Below are 19,368 nucleotides of genomic sequence, written 5' to 3' on the forward strand. Positions count from 1 at the left end.
TAATCAAATACATGACACTGATGTTGAAGTATTGGTTCATTTTATTCACATATTTTACTAGTAGATCAATAACAAAAAAGAATGTGTGTCCATAGAAAAAGTGAACGTGTGTAGACTAATGTGTTTGTCTTTTTCTGTTATATAGACCACATAATGCCAACTAATTTACATTATATTTAACTGCAACCTACATAATAAACGTAGCTGAGACATTCTGGCTCGATTTTTCCCGACCTACTACACATTAAAACGTTATTATATCTCTCTTAAATCGGACATGAAATAAAATATGGTATCTGAAATTCCATGTAGGAAGTATTGTATGACAATATTTCTTGAAAAAAAAATCTTTGTCGAATATTGGAATGAGAAACGTGTTTTTATTTTTATTTTTTAAAATTAACCAGATTAAAATTACATATATTTTATCAACATCACTTCACTTAGAGCGGGATATAAGGGTATATTACAAATAACATACGAAGTGGACATTGAAGGTCGCCGAACACAATATCCATTGATAGATTATAGTATGAAAGACTTTCTAAGGATTTATAATTGTATCTACATGAAAAGTACAGCTTTCTCCATCCTCCTGTTGAATACACAAAGGCACATGTGTGTAAAATTTATAGACCACACTCGAATCGCTGAATTCGATACCGTTATATTTTGCATGAACCCAGTTTTTACATATATCACATTCTACTGACCTGTTGCGTAATTCTTATCACAAACCACACAAAGGTGAATGTTCAGTCCTGGGCTTCTTGTAGGCCCGTGCCGATGGCATTTTATTACAAATAGGATTATGTCACAGAATAAACTTTACTTATCACAGTGGAAGCATAATTAAAATAACGTGAAAGCTGTTATTTAAACACGCCCAATGATTTAGAATTTGAAAAGGAGTGCCCATAAACTAAACTTGAAAATAGAATAACATACAGCGAAAACACTATTCGATGGGAATGAACATTCCAAGGAAGCACATGTTTAATTACGCGCAGTAGCATTGCTTGTCGATATTTCTTTGTACTATTAAACTTACTGTCCAAATATGTGACATCTTTGTCTTTAATCTTAGCAGACATGGCCTGATAATTTTAGTTAAATCAAGGTTTTCAGGAAAGGTAAATATAACTCGTGTTTAATTGTCTCGGTAAGTCTGACGGAGAACATGACAAACAGGCCGCTTACTGAATGCGATCGACTGGGATTCGAAAATCAAAAATAGCAACCTATATTTTTAATTTCTTACGTCTTGTATATATATATATATATATATATATATATATATATATATATATATATATATATATATATATATATATATATGTGTGTGTGTGTGTGTGTGTGTGTGTGTGTGTGTGTGTCGTTATGTCTGTGTATATTTTTGTGTCTTTGCATGTCTTTTGAGTGTCGTTGCAGTATTTAGTAGAACCGCTTTTGATGCAAGGCAAAGTCGTTATAATTGCATAATAGTGTAACGAATCTCACAAAGTAAAACAAAAAGAAGTGTACAACCAGCGAATCCATTTTTTTATTAATTATAGTATGCCCCCTTCCCGCTTAATGTGCATTCTTAGAGGGGAGGGAGGGGAGGACGGAAACGTAGAAAGAATAAGTTTTAAAGCAAATTTCATATTTTGAAAGGAAACTAAAAATAAAATTTGCTTCTAGTAAATTCATCTAATTTGCTCAATGAACACCCATCAGCAGCACAGGCACTTGATTCCGTGGTAGGCTAATGTGCACACTCACCAGGTAAACAAGGTAACTTACTCTCGCCGGTCACAATTTGACCCCTCGATGACTCCGATCTAACGACTTGACGGAAAATACCGTGGATATTCTGACTGCATATTTGCCGGGTTAAGCCGAGATGTGGTTATTGCAAGCGATGTTTGAAAGGATTCATCCAATGAAAGAACCAATCATTGAAGCAATCACGATCAAATCGCAATGACTCCGAAGTAGACCGGAAGTTGATCCCTGGAATGGTCGCTTGTGTGTGGAAGACACGAAGCAACGGATAAACTTTTCGCAAAATTGGCCCATCAGAATAGTAAGGTTACTTAAATGGTAATGGATGAAAGGTTTGGAGTGTCTTCTTTCCTATGGTGTACGTTATGAATGAATGCGCAGATAGGATCGGAAAGTTAGATCGGAGTCATGGGGGGGGGGGGGCGGGTCAGGTTCTGACCGGCGAGAGTTAGTTACCTTGTGTTAATTGGTGAGTGTAAACATTAGTCTACCCCGGAATCAAGTGCCTGTGATCAGCAGTCAGACGAGGATTTTACAGTGTCTGCGAAAATACATCATACAATTTATAGAGTCGGCTCAACATGGATTTCTGCAAATTGTTATTATCAATATTAACAGCTACAATTAAAAGCCGTACATCAAGAGCTACTGTTTATCAATTTTCATCAAGTTTACTTTGAATTTTGTATTGTTATATTCTCTCCTATTCAAGATCTCCAAAATAAGGAAATTGAGATAAAGTAAAATGAGCCGAAAATTGAAATAACGTCAAATTTCGAATATGCAGGAGTTCCCCGTCTAAAATAAAGCAGGGTAAATGTGATATGGTCACGTGACGCCTAATACATGGTCAGATAGGCGATTAACAGGCAGACATTGCGATGCTTTCAGGTTAATTTCTGTGATAATAGAGGACTATTTATTTATTGTGGTCGCCGATGCTAGACACTCTTTGTCGCTTTATCTCAGTGCCTTCAAACTGTTGCATGTATGGTCATGCAATTTCACGGATGCATTCACATGTATCACTTAACACCCACAGTAGTGTGATAATAGCAGATTTGGATTTTTTTAAAATTCTTACTTTTCTAGGACAAAGCCATCTACATCTCTGTGATTTGTCTCCATGAAGGATTTTTGCACATGCGTGTGCATGATTCTATAACTAGCGTGGACGATTTTGCGCAGTTTTGACGGGTTCACTCGCTGGTTCGTATGCACATTCGTATCAAATGAGGACAAAGTTATCGGGGATAATATGCTTTAACCTTGAGGCCTTTGTTAGGACATAAACATTTTTCGACAACCTTTTCCTTACAGGGCATGCCGAGAGCTTTTCGCAACTAAGGCAACAGCAAACCAAAGAAAACTTCACTCGACTAGCTATGAGCTGTCCAACCACAGAGAGCCCAAAGATCAACGTAAAGACATTGACGTCAAGATGGTTACTCATTCCTTATTCCCGATTGAATAAGGAATAAGTAACCAGTTACCGATTGAATAAGGAATAAGTAACCAGTTACTTATTCCCGATTCAACTATTTATACATACATGTGGTTACTGATTCCTTATTCACATCCAGTTGAGTATTCGTTATTTATTTATAGTTCCATAAATAATTGATAATAACTTATTGAAGATTAAAATCCCTTCAGGGCATGCATTTGGTGTTATTCTAACCCAGTTAGAGAATTAAGAGTGTTCTTTGGTGCCTGCTATTATATATAGCTGATAGAGACAAATCACGGACTACGTGGATGAAAGAGTTAGGATATATATTGGTGGGTATACATAATTAGTAATTTGAAATAGGATTAATTAGTTGTGTTAGATGTTGGGGTCGAGTCATGTTTTACATGACGCGAAATATTAGTATTTGTGTTCGAAAAGCTTACTAATGGCTCAAGTAAACGTGAAACCACAAAAAACCATATAAGTGTGAAACTGGAGATTGCTCTTATGTGGTCATAATGTGCTTAGAGAAGAATTATATCAAGTATCTACGGGTGTAGGAAGCCCTCAGTTGACATTGAATGTTGTCTTGAAGTCCTTGGAACTGGGTAAACAAGCATACGGGTAGGTGTATGAAACATGCGCAGAGTCAAATCTAATAATACTTAGTGCGAATTAAACCCGTACCTAAACGATTTCGATTGCAACTTCTGATGGACAGGTTTTATTCAGGATTCTGTTCCAACATAAGCCAAAGTCATTGAAAGAATTTGTTTAACCGATTTCCAGAAATTGGAGCTACATAAAGGGGGTGGGTGGCTACAGCATATGCGGCAAGAAGATAATATACAGGTGGGCCAGTACTTCTCCTCTTTCAAGAGTTTTGACATGGACTTTTCACTGACATTTTATCTCTAGGGGATAGTGTCACGAAATAAGTCCTGATCATCGAGAGGAATCAGCAAAAAAACAAAAACAAAAGGACAACCTATGGGCACCGGGTATGAAAAAGACGCACAATTTGGATCGAGTGAAATTTTTTTTATATTATTGAACCCATAACTAGAATATATCAATTTCAACGCCTCTCTGAGCATATCTAGTTAGGGATCTCATTCAACTGTATGAATAGTTAAAAAATTCGTCCACCCGATTTCTTGGATACCGGAGATAAATATATGATAGTTGTAACAAAGTCCATTAGCAGATTGCCTATTCAGTCCATATCTGGTTCCTACAGTTCAACACTAACACGATATTGGCATTTAGTAGTGTACGATATCTTCTAAACAGATATATATTTGACTCCCAAAAGCATTTTTGACGGTGTTTGTCTAATACAAGCAGAAAATGTAAGAGGGTCTTTACGGATACCAGCAGTATTTAAAACCGTTATAATCTATGAACAGATTGCAGCCAAACTTTGCGATGATTGAACCATTACTCGGAGAATTTTGATTTCATCCCCTGTTTAGACAGTCGGTAAAGAGTAACAAATCCCAACAGTAAGAAACCTTAGAAGAAAATTAGTCGGGACGATTTCAACGAATTCGCGGTTAAATAAAAGAGGTCAAGCACAACACATGCGATCAGAATATTACACCTTACGTATATAGTGGGGCATCTACGTTTCTTCTTTAGAGAGTTCTGACAATGGACCTTCCTTGATATTTTATCTCTGTGCGACAGAGTCCACCCACGAAGGAAGTCCTGACGAATATCGTCGATTTTAAACAACGATGGGTACCGGGTATAAAAAACACTAAAATGTTGATAGATTATCTCAAACTTTTGCGCTAACTGAACCTCTACTGATAGAATTTTGATTACAAGGCCTCTTGATTATTATGTAAATAACAAAAAGAAAATGTGGAAGAAAACACGTCGAACCAATTTCGATAAATTCTCGGCTGGATAAAGTTAGTCGAGCACAACACATGACGTAAGACTTTATATTACGTTTACATTTGAGCTAATCCGTCTCCTCCTTATAGTTTTGACACAGACCCATCCCAAATAATGTAATAAACTGAGTATCAGCCATTTGCATATAGCTCTCCATTTTAAGGATTTCATAGATTTAAGTGATCACTTGGTTGGTTTTGGTAATCGGTGTCCTCAGCGCGACTAATTAGCCAATTGCTAGGGCAAAACATCACAGACCACAGTGTTGAAGAGGTTCCAGGAAGGATGGTTTCATTTTAAAGTGAGTTCAGGCCAGAGTACCATAAGTGTCCCTGAGATGAGTAGTCCCTATTAAAACCTAACTATATATAACGATCATGTGAGTGCATGTGCAGTGTTCAGGATGGATGACATGTAAATTGTGCAATAGAGTAATTCAGAAGGGACGGTTAAGTTGTCTGGAGACGTTTTGTGTTGTTGTTATAATGGTAGCTATGGTAAAAGGTTATAGGCGAAATGAGGTCTCAAAGCATAATTTGACTGGCCTGAGGCAGCGCAGGTAAAATAGTTCCCTGTCTAGGTGATTCAGTTGTATATTTTCAAGGCGTGAAATACTACCGATACTTTGCGGAAATGGGATCAGGAGAAATGGTGCAGCTGTGAAGTATTGGCAAAAACATCAAAATAAGGGGCGCCTTAGGAGGTACCGGGTATGAAAAACACCCAAATGTTAATAAACTGTATCAATAGTTTGTACTCATGGAAACCCTACTTAGAGAATTTTGATTTCAACGCCGCTTTTACTGTTTCGAAATAAGGTCGTTTGCTAACAGCAGAAAACGTTTGAAGAAAATTCGTCGATCCGATTTCGAGAAACTCGCGACTAAATAAAGGAAGTCGTGCGGATCATATGCCGTAAGATTATATACATGTGGGCCTTTAGTCCCCTCTTTATACAGTCTTGACATGAACCCTCCATGGATAATATTTTATCTCTAGGAGATACAGTACACCTACGAAGGAAGTCCTGACAAAATTTCGTGGAGACGAAACAGCAAAATAAGGGACATCTTCGCGGGGGGGGGGGGGTAGGGTACTGAGTATGAAAAACACGCAAATGTTAATAAACTGTATCAATAGTCTGTACTCATGGGACCTTTAGCGTCGACTGGGTCTACTACTGGGTCATGGAGCCGTCGACTGGATTGCTGAATCAATGGCTGGGTAGCTGGCGTGGTTGCTGAGTCCCCGACTTGGTCGCCGAGTCGACGATTGGGTCTCCACGTGAGTCGCAAAATCGTCGAATGTGTTGCTTTGTCGCAGAATCTCCGACTGGGATGCAGAATCGTTGACTGTGTCGCAGAGTCGCCGACTGGGTCGTCTGTGAGTCGCAGAATCGTCGACTGGGTGTCCTGTGGTTGCGGATTCACCGACTGGGTCTCTGAGTTGCAGAATCGTCGACTGTGTTGCTGACTGTGTCGCAGAGTCGTCGACTGTGTCGATGACTATGTCGCAGAGTCGCCGACAGGTTCGCCAGCTTGGTCGGAGAGGCGCCGACTGGGTCTAAATAAAATAGTTTGACCTTGACTCTTTATTTTTGTAACATAAGGCTTACCTGGTTCCCGACTTTAATTCAGAATTAGTAAGTGCAATGTGAACAGGTTAATTTTTATTTATTTTTTACTGTGGGAATATTAAGGTTGAGATCGAGGTTGTTTTGGATATGTGACCCTCGACTTGTAAATAGCTTTTCGTGACGTAAACAACTTTTATTCTCGGAGTAATAAGGACATACAGAGGCTTCGTGATATTTTATATGCAAACATGATAACGTGATCCTCTATTTCGCAATGAGTCACGTCCAAAATTGCGCATTAATTAGTTTAAATAGTGATGCTTAGAGATCGATCTCACAGTCTGGGCTTGAAAACGCTTGATGTCAAATCGTTTCCTTCTGTTGTAGCCAGTTTTTGAATTATATGTTAATTTTTCTTCAGATTAGTTTTGGATTCTAAAAGATTAATTCGTTTCTCTGGGAAATATTTGTTGTGCTCATACAGAATTCGTGAACAACGACATTTCTGAAAAAAATTATTTGGATTTTAAAAACCGGAGGATTATTTCTTGTGTTTCTGCAAGGAACTGTTGACAACAACATTGAACAGGATACAGCATACGTCATCGCCTTCCATCTTGGATTCTTCGTCGGTACTCGAACTTGAAATCGTGGATTATTCTAGGAGTTTGTTTTGTAAATCTGATTCTTTTTTTGTGGATAAAAATGCTTTGGTTTCGATCAGTAAGTCTGTATCAGAGTCTGACATAAAAGGGAAGGAATTAGAATTAAAATATAAGATGGAATTGCAGTTGAGGAAGGTGGAGCTTCAGAAAGAACAAAGAGTAAAACAAACGAAATTAAAAGCGGAAGAAACAAAGAAAAAAAGACAAATGCAGTTACAAGAAAAACAAATTCAGTTACAATATGAAAAAGAGGAGAGAGAGAGAGAGAGAGAGAGAGGAAAGAGGGGAAGAAAACAAATGCAATTACAAAAAGAACAAATGCAAATGCAACAAAATAAGAAAGAACGAGAGAAAGATAGGGAATACCAGTTTAGAATAAAAGAAATGGTGCTGGCAAGTGAAAATTATATTTCCACTTTAAACACAAATTTAAGTTTTGATCTTGTAAATAATATTATATTACTACCCCCTTTCAGAGAAAAGAAGCAGACAAATATTTTACTCGTTTTGAAAATGTAGCTGAAAATTTAAATTTTTTAGTCTGAGACAAGTCCGTGCTCATGTGATAATAAGTATAACCTTTTGAGCCAATCATATTTCGGCGTTGACGTGTGTGCCGCATAGATTACCTATTTTGAAAAGAGAGTCGCATGTATACGATGTCTGTGCAGTAAAGAAGACAATGTCTAATTCTTGCATGGAACAGGATTCCTAAAGCTGAATCGAGTTATTGGTAAGTAAAAACTTACTTTTGCATCTACCACTGTTCTGTGATTCAAGAAGGGATGCATCATAGTGTCGTAAACATAGTACATGTAGCTCTTGTCACCGGTTTTCACATGTACAAGCACGTGTCTCAGAGTAAAAAATCGCGAAAATCGCACGTTTCGGAGCCTGTAATTTCAGTTTGGTACAATGCAGAAAAGTCAGTATGGCTTGATGAATAGAAAAATATTTCAGGAGTAAAACAAGCCATATAGTATGGTTGTGTGCCTTTAAAAACGGAAATAGCAGAAGGAAATAGAGAGTCATGGGTGGAATGAAATATTTGGAAGTTCCGTACCTTCTCTCTTATATATTATGATAGAGAGAATCCTATGTCAAAACGAGTCATGGGGGTAGTCTAAGGTATTTTTGTCACTCTGTATGATTTTTGTCCTTTAGATTATTAGGTTTTTTTTCTCAACATCAAGCTCGCGTCGAGCACCTCTGATTAGACGCCGTCCAGGAACAGTTGGATTCAAAATTCTCTAAGTTGGAGTACAGTTAATAAAAACAATACCATCTAATAATATTTGTGTGTTTTTCAAACCTGGGACACATAAGGCGCCATTTATTTCACCGTTTTCTCTCAACCAAATTCATCAAGATATCCTTCGTATGTGGACTTTATCCCCTACAGATAGAATATCAAAGGAGGGTCCATGTCAAAGGAGTACAAAGAGGTGACGTAATGGCCCAATAGTAAACTTAAGATATAATCTTAAGGCATGTGTTCTGCTTGACTTCCTTTATCAAACCGCTAATTTCTCGAAATTGGCTCGACGAATTTTCTTCAAAACTTTCCAACTGTTAGAACGGGTCGTTAATTTAATACTCTCCAAGAGACGTTAAAATCATAATCCTCTAAGTTGGAGCACAATCAGTACAAACCAGTGATACAAGCTATTAACATATGCGTGTTTTTCATACCTGGTACTTACCATTCGCACCTTATTTCGTTTCTATCTCTTGAAGAATTCGTCAGGACTCCCTTCGTGGATGGACTTTCTATCTCTTGAAGAATTCGTCAGGACTCCCTTCGTGGATGGACTCTATCTCCTAGAGATAAAATATCAAATAAAAGTCCATGTAAAATCTCTCAAGAGGGGACGTAATGACCAGACTTTTCCTGCTGTTAGACTGGGGCCCTGTTTATATACTTTTATGAAAGGCGTTGAAATCAGAATCCTCTAAGTAAGGGGTCAGTTAGTACAAACTATTGATACATTCTATTAACAACTGAGTGTTTTTCCATACCCGGTACACATCTGGCGTTTCTTATTTCCCTGTTTTCTCTCGACGAAATTCGTCATGACTTCTTTCGTGGATGGACTCGATCCTCCTAAAGATAAAATGTCAACAAGGATATATGACAAACTCTATAAAGAAGGGACTTAATGGCCAAAATATATACAATTTTCATCCGGAATGTGTTGTACCCGACCGCCTTTATGTGGTCGCGACTTTTTCGAAATCGACTCAACGTATTTAGTTATTTATTTAATTTTTAATTTTAGCACGGATGCCTAATCAGGTGCTATCCAACAGGCGTCGAAATCAAAATCCTCTAATCAGAAGTTCAGTTAGTACAAACTCTTGATTCAGTCTATTAATTTATGTGTGTTTTTCATACCTCGTACCCATCGGACGCCCCTTATATCGCGGCTTGCTATCGACGAAATTCGTCGGTACTTCGTTCGAGAGTTGACTCTATCCCCTCGAGATAAAATATAAAAGAAGGTTCCATGTCAACAAGGTATAAAGATATAATGTTCTCACGGCATGTGTCTTACTCGACCTTCATCTAGCAGTAGATTTCTCGAAATCGCCTCAACGAATTTAAAATAAAACAGGAACTTTTTCTACTGTTAGACCGTGTACCTAGTTAGATAATATGCAGGAGACGTTGAAATCAGAATCCTCTTAGCAGGTGTTTAATTAGTACAAACTATCGATACAGTATATTAATATTTGCGTGTTGTTGTTTTTGTCGGGTTTTACGGAGGTGGGGGTGAGGTAACACCAGGTACCCATAGGGCGTCCCTTATACTGTTTCCTCTCGACGAAATTCGTCAGGACATTTTTCGTGGATGGACCTCTATCCCTTAGAGGTAAAATGTCAAAGAAGGGTCTATGTTATAATCCTACGGTATGTGTCATACGAGACCTCCATCATCAGGACTTCTTTCGTTACTACACTATCCTCTAGAGATAACATGTCAAGAAGGGTCCTTGTCAGATCTCTTTAAAGATGATACTTAACGACCAAACTGTACAATTAAGATATAATCTTCTTGCGGCATGTGCTTCACCTGTCTTCCACTCATCTTCTTGCGGCATGTGCTTTACCTGTCTTCCACTCCCCTTTATAACCCCAATTTCTGGAAATCGGTTACAAGTATGCTAAGTTCCCCAGTTCCAAGGACTTCAAGACAATATTCAAGTCAACTGAAGGCTTCTTGACTCGTAAATACTCCACATTGTTCTCCTCTAAGGACATGACGACCACACAAGATAAATCTCCAATTTCACACTTGTATGGCTTTTTGTGGTTTCACTTTTACTTGAGTCATTAATAAGCTTTTCGAACCCGAATATTAATACAAGACACAACCCAAATGCCTAACACAAATAATTAATCCTATATTAAATTACAAAACACGTATTCCTATCAATATCCTAAACCATTCCTCTATATAGTCCGTGATCTGTCTATGTTTAGCTTTATATAGCACTCGTATTTCTCCAATCATGTTACAATTACACCAATGCATGCCCTAAAAGGCATTCATTTGCATTAACTAAGTGGTAACCAATTACCCACTGAATTGGGAATAATGAATAGATAAAAAAACTTGGTGTGAATAAGGAATAAGTATTCAAATGTATGTGAAAATATTTGAATCGGGAATAAGTAACTGGTTACTTATTCCTTATTGTATCGGGAATAAGAAATAAGGAATAAGTAACCAACTTGATTTCGCTCGCAAATGGAGAAACGCACACACACACACGATCGCGAAATAGTTCCTAAAAGCAAAGGTTCGCGAAGCCTACTACTAGCTGGTGGATTCATACGCTAGCAGTAGAACAATATACTAACCTACCTACATGAATACAGACATACACAAATACGCACAAATTAGGACTTTCGTCAAATACATCAAATTGACAACGCGCAAAAGAAAAAAAGTCCCAATATGTGAATGTCATCCGCATGCAGGTTCGTTGGTTTTAAAATAACACGCGGCCGAGCAAGCCAAACAAAGATAAATCGAATAATACAGTTTGCATCACAGGTGCTCGACGCGAGCTTGATGTTAAGAAAAGAAGAAAAAAAAAAACAATCATCTAAAGGAAAAAAATCATACAGAGTGACAAAAATACCTTAGATTACCCCCATGACCCATTGTGACATAAGACCCTCTCTATCATAATATATAAGAGAGAACGTACGGAACTTCCAAATACTTCGCTCCACCCATGACCCTCGATTTTCTTCTGCTATTTCCATCTTTAAAGGCACACGACCATACTAAATGACTTGTTTTACTCATGAGATATTTTTCTATCCATCAAGCCATCATTGACATTTCTGCGTTGTACCAAAGTGAAGTTATGGGCTCCGAATCGTGCTATTTTCGCGAAGTTTTTCATTGTGGGCTACTGTTTTTTTTTTTAATGATATAAATCGCAACTATGATTTTCCCAAAAGTTCTAAAAGCAACCACTCTGGGATATTATTTCATTATAATTTTGAAAGATGCAAGGAAACATATCCACCCATCTCGTCACTTTAGAACAAAATGTAGATTTAAAACTAAAAGCAGGAAAATAATTGTATACTTTCTGCATAAATATATATGTACCGTAATAATTTAAACAAATGAAATGGTAGAAGAACCGGTGTACGTCATATATCAGCTAGGATTCAATATTGATGTATGTCTCTTATTTTAAAATAATAGCCCACTTAAAACATGTTGATACCTAATTTATGGACGGCCAAATCGTGGCAATGCTATGTGAATGATGCCACGTGCCCAGGGTCATAGCACGTTAGTCGACTTATTCTGTGCGAGTGCTGTATAATATTCATTACATCCTGAATGTCGCACCTAACCCCGTTAACGAATACATGCGAGGATTACGGTCTACTGTACCAGACAGGATGATAAGTTTGACCAGTGGAAGCCGTGGATTTTACATACAAGTCACGTCCAATGGATACTAACATAATGGTGATGTGATGACTCGTCTTTCAGTTGCTGTGAAAGACCATATAAAAACTGGTGGAGAAAAAAAAGAAGAAATATTTCTTCCTCGCATATTGAAATTTGTTGAGGTAGTACATAGAGAAAATCACAACCGTCGTGTGGTATGTATACTGTTCATAATGCGCTACATTTAATAACATATAAGAGAGCAATGCTCAAGCAAGGGGGATCACTCTAAGCAGGTTTCGGAAAATGACATTTGACCAAGAGTCCTAAACGGGTCTATTTTTGCACCATACTTTGTATTCGTGATTATTTCTTGCATGGAATTATTGGTTTCTCTGCAAAGCAAAGACACCAGATCTTTCATATCTGATCTTATTATTATTTTTGCGCACATTTTAATATGTACATGATCCTCTTATTCTGCCAAATGCACCCTGAACACGTACATTTTTAGAAAGAGCAACATTTTGAACCTTTTTAAAATATTTTTGAAAACTTTAAGTGATGCGTCTTGCTTGAAATTGAGTTTTGAATTAAGTAGGTCAGGTATGTAATCCAGACATGGCGGAAGCAGTACATATATTTAGTGACTTTATTATTAAGGCGGGTAATAATGTTACACTGCAAGGTATCTCAAATTTTGGACCAAATTCGACGCAATATACAACAATATCAGAACTTTCCATGCACCAGATATGTAATTTTAATGGCTCTGATCCCCGGCTTAAGAGGTATAAACATCTCTGCTGCTCATTTCGTATTCTTGCAGAGTGTTATTAAGTATTGCCTCAATTTTTTGAATTACTACTCAGTTAACAGTTATCAAAGTGTTAATTTGCAATTAACTCTCTGTCTCCCCCCCCCCCGACTTTTATGCTTGATGATACTTTGTTTCAGTCCCAATAATGACCTGAATTGGTGATGGGTGTTATCAGTTATAGTTTCCCCGAATCAGGTTGGGCGTTACACACGCACCGAAGGTGCTTAAATAAAGGTGCAGCGTGTATTATATTACTCAAGCGATAACCGCATTACCTTTGATTGTGTCGACGTTTTGAACTACACAGAACTACTAGTAGCCGTTAACATTTAACTGACGCATCTTGAAAATACATGCATCAACCGTTATGACTGGACCGAAGGCCCTTATCTTGTACGACGGGGATATCATATCCTTCCTCCATCCATAGTCTTCGTTGCACAAACTTTTCTTTAGTGCCTCTGAGGACGAATATATGGAGCATGTTTACTTGCTAAAGGACCCGTACGAAATTGGCCAAAATTGGAAAAGCCGTCGAATTCATACTCGGCTAAGGGAGGTCTGAGTCAGGGCTAGAGGAAGAGTAGTTGACGCAGTAAAAGCTGCACGCTCACATAACTTTTAATGAGACCAGCGCCGTCCTAGGACCGACCCTAGACCAGAGTGCCTTTACTCAGCTTCGATGATGGATACAACGACATGGGCCGTTCTAGCAGCCACTCACATGTCATTCTTAAGGATCGCATAACTATTCATCTTTCTTGAGATGAGCGCGTGAACTCATCTTGCACGGGAAAGCATCGTGGAGGACTCGCAAGACTAAATATGCGATCGAGTTAAGCTTACTCTCGGCCGGGATGCGAATTTAATATTGTTTAGTTTTTGGAGGCGTCGAACGATACTGTCATATTTTAAAAAATAATGCAATGGAAAATAAATCGTTTTACGTGGACATCACAGAGCTACGTTTCCCAGTTTTAAAATAACGTATAAGATTGTATTATGTGAGACAAATGGAAACCAATGTGTGTGTGTGGGGGGGGGGGGCAAAGTCGAAGCCTTGCATTTTATAAACGTGTCATGTCCAATGAATAATAACCTAAAGATAATTGAACAGACCAGGTTCAAATCATTGTGCATGTAAAAATAACTGAGAATAAAGGAAGAAGAGTTCTTAAAGGCAGATGAATGTAGTTGAAGTACACTGTACAAAGTGGAATCCTCAACCATCTGTAGGTACGTATTCAATCCAAAGTATACTGTACAAAGTGGAATCCTCAATCATCTGTAGGTACGTATTCAATCAAAAGTACACTGTACAAAGTATAATCCTCAACCATCTGTAAGTACGTATTCAATCCAAAGTACACTGTACAAAGTGGAATCCTCAACCATCTGTAGGTACGTATTCAATCCAAAGTATACTGTACAAAGTAGAATCCTCAACCATCTGTATGTACGTATTCAATCCAAAGTACACTGTACAAAGTATAATCCTCAACCATCTGTAGGTACGTATTCAGTCCAAAGTGTGTAGCATATCCAATATTGCATAGATAAACCAGTCCTATGGAAAATGTAGTTCAGTTGACTCAAGCTGAGTAAGCTACACCAGGTTATCAAGATCGTGTCAAACAAATTAAAAAGTTCTGCTAATCTAAACTTGCTAATTTAAATATTTTCAGGCCAGTCTGGGATGGCTGCCTCGTTGTGTCCAGGGAAAAAGCATTTAGCTTCCCATGTACCCTGTATAATATAGCCAGTAATGCGCTAAACGTTATATATATATATATATATATATATATATATATATATATATATATATATATATATATATATATATATATATATATATAAAATGCCTCACTGATTTTTGATAAAATTGTGCTTTACGTTTAATTTTGAAGCGATGTGTTTGCTAGAATCATGAAACTTGATAATTGTAAGCATCTCTATAGGTACCATACGTTACCAGAAAAGAAAGTCACTACAACCTACATTATAGATTTTAACGGTTTAGGTTAAGTTTTGCGTTTAGTTCATGACGAAATAGGTTTTAGCACCACGTATATAATCTGGTATACATAGATTTATTAAACTTAGTGAAAGAAGGCATCCTAATAAGTACTACGTTCTCATCGCAAAAGTAGGTCACTGCGACCTATATTTAATCCTTCATGGACTTTTGTTAACATTCTACCTACTGAGATATAGTGGGGGATATTATGTGCACAATGGGCTTAGAATTTCCTTCTGTGGGTGTGATTATTTTGTAGACCTCAAGATGAAGATTTGAAATCTTGTTAAATTTTGTTTTACATTTATTTCTCAAGTTCTGTCTAAACTATAATCATCAGACTGGATGGTTGTGTTCGTCTCTATTACTACCACTAACAATTACCGCAAAATAATTTAACTGTAACCTTCATTTCACATTTTACTGGCTTAGATTAAGCTTTTGCGTTTAGCTCAGAAACAGATCGTTTTTAGGAACTTGTATGCATACTGTTATACCAAGATTCTTGACATTTGATGTAGGCGTATACCTTAATAAATAATACGCTCTCATCGCAAAACGATCACCGTGACCCATATTTAATACTTTACTGCCTCGGTTTCAGCCTAAAGCAATATATATGCCATAATGACCAAACCAGGTGATTTTATTGATTTCTGTTCGTGGCACAACCTTACAACAAAAGGTCATTGCAGCCTACATTTAACACATTGCTGGCGCATGTTTTGGCAATTTGTTCATGACTACATTGTTTTGTTTTATCTACTTTATAATTCTGCTATAACTGGAATAATGAAACATGGTTAGAGGATGCATCTTTATAAATACTACACATTGTATTAAAATAGGTCACTGTGACCCATAGTTCACACTGATCTAACTTTGGTTCAGTTTGACGTTATGCTTTATTTTTTTGGTACAAAACTCGTACCAAAAAAGGTCATTATAATCCACATTTCACATTTTGCTGGCTTAGGTTGCATTTATCTCGTGATCACTTGGATTTTTGGCATGGTCTATGGATTCTGTTATTGTAAAATCAAGAAACTTGGGAATGCGTCATTAAAAATAGTACTCCCTCAATTCACTAATTCAATATGGACCTTACTTTATGCTTCATTATTGGGGTAAAATTTTATATTTTGATCATTTCTGTTCATGCTGTAATCGTGAAACTCGTATAGATATGCATCTCTGTTTCTTCCAAACTCTTGCAACAAGAGGCTTGTAGTGACCTATATTTCAAGTTTCACTGGCTTTAAGTTTTTGCACGTATATCATGGTCACTTGATTTTTTTTTTTGCATTTAAGTGCATACTATCCTACCAAGAATCATGAAATTCGGTGAGTAGATGCATCGTGACTATATTTTATTATAATTTTAGTAACAGACCTTGTCTAATTATAACTTAATTTGTTTTAGAAATGAACTTTCGACTATTTGGGATTTAATTCGTAATGCTGTAAGTACTTTTCTAATCTGTATTAGGGACATAAATTATTTGCTGAATTTTACAAAACTTGTTGGTTTTCGTTCTTTTCTATTACTTAGTTTTAAGACCATAGTCATGATAGTATGCATGACCTATTTATCGATGGCTGTCACTCCATTGTGTCTGAAAACATCTGACTTTCATCCAGTAATATGTAGCTTCTAGACGTGGACAATGATAGGGGCTTTTCAAGCAGATTTAAAACAAAGATTTTCGAAAATGAAAAAAACAATACCACTAATTTGGTTAGTATCTTATTACCTCTACTTAAATGTGCTAGAAAAGAATGTTCTATTTTTTTATTTTGTCTTTCTTGCCCAATCAAGGTAGACAGGTACGTGTGCGGGTTTTCACCAGTTAGTAATGTCTGTAAGCTTTGTCTCTGGATCAAATCAATTAACTATAAAAATAAATGAGGATGACAATACTCTTATCATTATACATGCTGGAATACCTGAAGTTTTTAACAAAGTCAGACTTTCTATCCTCTTTTGTGGAGGTATCTGGTTGTAATACTGATGGAGGAAAATGATTGGATTATCATATCTGTTTAATGTGTTTGATAAAGTGATGAAATTAGAAACTGAACTGTACTCCAGTTGCCGCGGCACTGTTGTTGTTGTTGCTGTTGTTGTAAGGTTTAACGCCATTTTCAGCACACGATAGGCTATACATGGCAGCCAGTATTAATGGTGGAGGAAGAACCCGGGAAATCCCCGGTAAGAACCACCGACCCTCGAGAAGCTACTGGCAAGCTTTCTCACATACCCACATTGGCCGAATTTGAGACTCGAACCCACGCAGACAGAGGTGAGATGGCGGTGACCCCGCGGCACTGAATAACCTTCTTCTTTTTCGCTGTACCGTAAAGTACCAAACCATCCAAGTTGTTGTTGTTGTTATAGGGTTTAACGCCATTTTTCAGCACAAGATAAGCTGTAGATGGCGGCCAGTATTAACTGTGGAGGAAGAAACCGGGGAAAGAACCACCGACTTACGAGAAGTTACGGCAAGCTTTCTCACATACCCACACTGGCCGAGCCCGAGTCTCGAACTCACGCAGACATAAGTGAGATGGCAGTGATCCGTAACGATGAGCGCTTTAGACCACTCGGCCAGTCGAGGCCCCTACAAACCAAGTAAGAGAACTTGAAGCAGCTTGCTCATTTGAGTGGAATAACCTACCATAATGCACTCAAGCAAGGTGTACAGACCTCGGTGTATAAACCAAGTGTATCGTGTTGATTTTCCTGTTACTAAGAAACACAGACATCCTGGAGGTCGCATGTTTCAGGTTTTGGAATGGAATTTGAAGAAGTGAGGTTAACTAAAAGAAGAGAGTTATGAAAACCCAAACGTTTCATGTAGTATAACAAAAAAGCCAAGAGAAAGAGGACTTGAAGAAATACAGATTGCCCTGCCGTCTGGGCACCTAAATATCATAGACCCAAAAAGCTTAGAGTAAATACCATATTTATTTTTACAAAAGAGTGGCTTATTTTATGAAAGCCTAGATTCATCCAAATATGTTTCCGATGTTGGTCTCCAATTCTCCAATATCTTCTCCGCTAGATTTTCCAAATTTAGATGAACATATGTATCATAAGGCGAATAAACACCTACTGGTAAATTTAGAATTGGATGTGTATTTGAAACCTAAAAGACAGAAAAAAATGACATGCACTATTCACATATCCGGAATATCCAACGTAGCCAAGAGGTGAACGAAGACACAACGAGTGTTTACGGTACATTCTACCAGAATGGATATCAAGCTTCATCAGTCCAAACCCTGGATTTTATAAACATGTCATGTTGAATGGATAATAACAACGGTGATTTAATGAATCATGTCCCAGTTACTGTATATTTTGAAATGAGGGTGAAAATAGGGGTGAAACATGTTTTCAACGGATACTTAAAATAGTTGAGGTACATGGGTGCACAGAGGAAGCTACAGCCGTCTATAGGTAGGTATGTATTCTGCTCAGAATGTGTCACGTACGGTTATTATTCAGCATAGAGAGTTCGTGCTATTTTGCATTTTCTAAATTGGATGTAATACGGCACATAAGACAGCTCAATTAAATAAACTTCTTATCCATATGTTATACAATCCAGTTTTATCGAACTCCCACACACCACGCCACTCCACGTACCTCTTATTTTAATTACGGTCGCCATATTTGATTTTCCAATAATAATTTGAATTTTGATAGGTCATGTGAGTTTCGAATTCCTCAAGTTGGAGAAGCGTCCACGCCTGTATACAGGTTACCAAGGTCTTTCAAGCTTTATGTAGGAACCAAAGGTACTGAATGCGCTGTTCTGTTGTTGAGCAACAGAAGCCTTCTGGAAGCTTCATCGTTCAGGTTTTGGAACAAAATTGGTTCCTTAACCCCAAAATATCTTAAAATACAGAAAGGCAGCCACAAAAGAGAGGGTTTAAAAAATACAGCTACTTTACCGTGTGGACAGGAACGGAATATAAACCGAAAGGTTTGTACATCCATATTTAAACAACCTAGCATTGCCGTGTGGATGGGCCGATTCAAAAGAATACGAGTAGCTATAGTAAAGTTACATTCTGAAAACATGGTATATGCATACACGACTGGAGGGAAATAAACCAGTTTGTTTTTATATTATAAATGAGATATGACAATGAGTTAACAAGAACCGTTTAAAATTTCGAGCTGAGAGAGAGAGAGAGAGAGAGAGAGAGAGAGAGAGAATGTATATGAGTG

The 19,368-nt window shown here is 37.5% G+C and overlaps 1 protein-coding gene across 2 annotated transcripts in view; it reads left to right on the top strand.

The window, feature by feature from the left end:
• LOC149777587 (uncharacterized) overlaps positions 1-19,368 on the top strand; it is a 47,065-nt gene that overhangs the window by 21,233 nt on the left and 6,464 nt on the right. The window contains exon 1 of one of the 2 annotated variants that reach the window (XM_089942218.1): positions 12,283-12,506. The exons of the other annotated variant lie outside the window; for it this stretch is intronic. The gene's annotated coding sequence lies outside the window, so the exon portion shown is untranslated. Of the gene's footprint in view, positions 1-12,282; positions 12,507-19,368 lie in introns of those variants that run through there. 2 annotated transcript variants of the gene reach the window in all.

Source organism: Sinohyriopsis cumingii, chromosome 18 (genome assembly GCF_028554795.1).
Source record: "Sinohyriopsis cumingii isolate HCF-2022 chromosome 18, ASM2855479v2, whole genome shotgun sequence".
Taxonomy (NCBI): Eukaryota; Metazoa; Mollusca; class Bivalvia; order Unionida; family Unionidae; genus Sinohyriopsis; species Sinohyriopsis cumingii.